Genomic DNA, 1,039 nt, shown 5'->3' with positions numbered 1-1,039 from the left:
ATAGCCTTGGAAGTCCTATGGGGCAGTTCTACTGTAAGGGTCACTATGAATCATAACCCACTCCATGGCAGGGGTTTGGGTTTGAATTTAGTTTGTAGGTTAATCTAGAAAATAAGTCCCAATTAACAAACAGTTAAAAAAAAAAAAAAAAAAAAAAAACCATAGTCAACTTTCTTACCCTTCACATATAATTATATTAAATGACCTCCTTTTAAAAATAAGGGTATAGATTCAAACAAATACAATTTACGTAAATGAAGAATCATTTGAAAATAATTAATAGATGCAAAATAACACTTGTGCTATTGCTCATATATATGTGTTGATTCAATCCTCTGACCTTCTTCTTATGGCTGCCCCTAACTCACATTGAAGGCAAACAAACTATTTCTCAAAACTTAAACATAGAGTTATTATATTGTTGTTGTCAGGTGCCATCCAGTTGGCTTTGACTCATAGCAACCCTATCTACAGCAGAACAAAACACTGCCCAGTCCAGCTCCAGCCTCACAATCTTTGCTATACCTGAGCCCATCCTTGATTGGCATGTAGTAAGCACCACTGTGGAAGTGAATGATCCTAAGGGGTAACAGGATGCCATGTCAATAAATTGTCTAATTTATGTCACTAGGTTTAAAAAGGAGCTCTGGTAGCATAGTGCCTAAGGCACTTGACTGCTAACCAGAAGGCTGGCGGTTCAAACCCACCAGCCACTCATCGGAAGGAAGGTTGGGCAATCCTACTTCCGCAGTGATACTGCCTCGGAAACCCAAGGAGGGGTTGCTATGAGTAGAGGCCGACCTGACGGCAAATAAAAACAACAACAAAGTGAGGTGAAGAGAGCTAAATAAATTACCTGAAGCATATTCACTCAATAAAATTGAGTAGATTTTGTACACAGTGGTACATCAATTTCTATTGTTAAATAAAATAATCCAGTATTGTGAACATTATGGAATGTTTTAAAGATTATTACAAATACAAAATCCTGAATTACCTTGAGCATTGCTAGGATTTTTTTTCTAATATGAAAACAAAT

The sequence above is a fragment of the Orycteropus afer genome, unplaced genomic scaffold, assembly GCF_000298275.1.
Source record: "Orycteropus afer afer isolate SDZICR_OR568_19922 unplaced genomic scaffold, OryAfe1.0 scaffold00588, whole genome shotgun sequence".
NCBI lineage: Eukaryota > Metazoa > Chordata > Mammalia > Tubulidentata > Orycteropodidae > Orycteropus > Orycteropus afer.
This window is presented reverse-complemented; position numbering follows the sequence as displayed.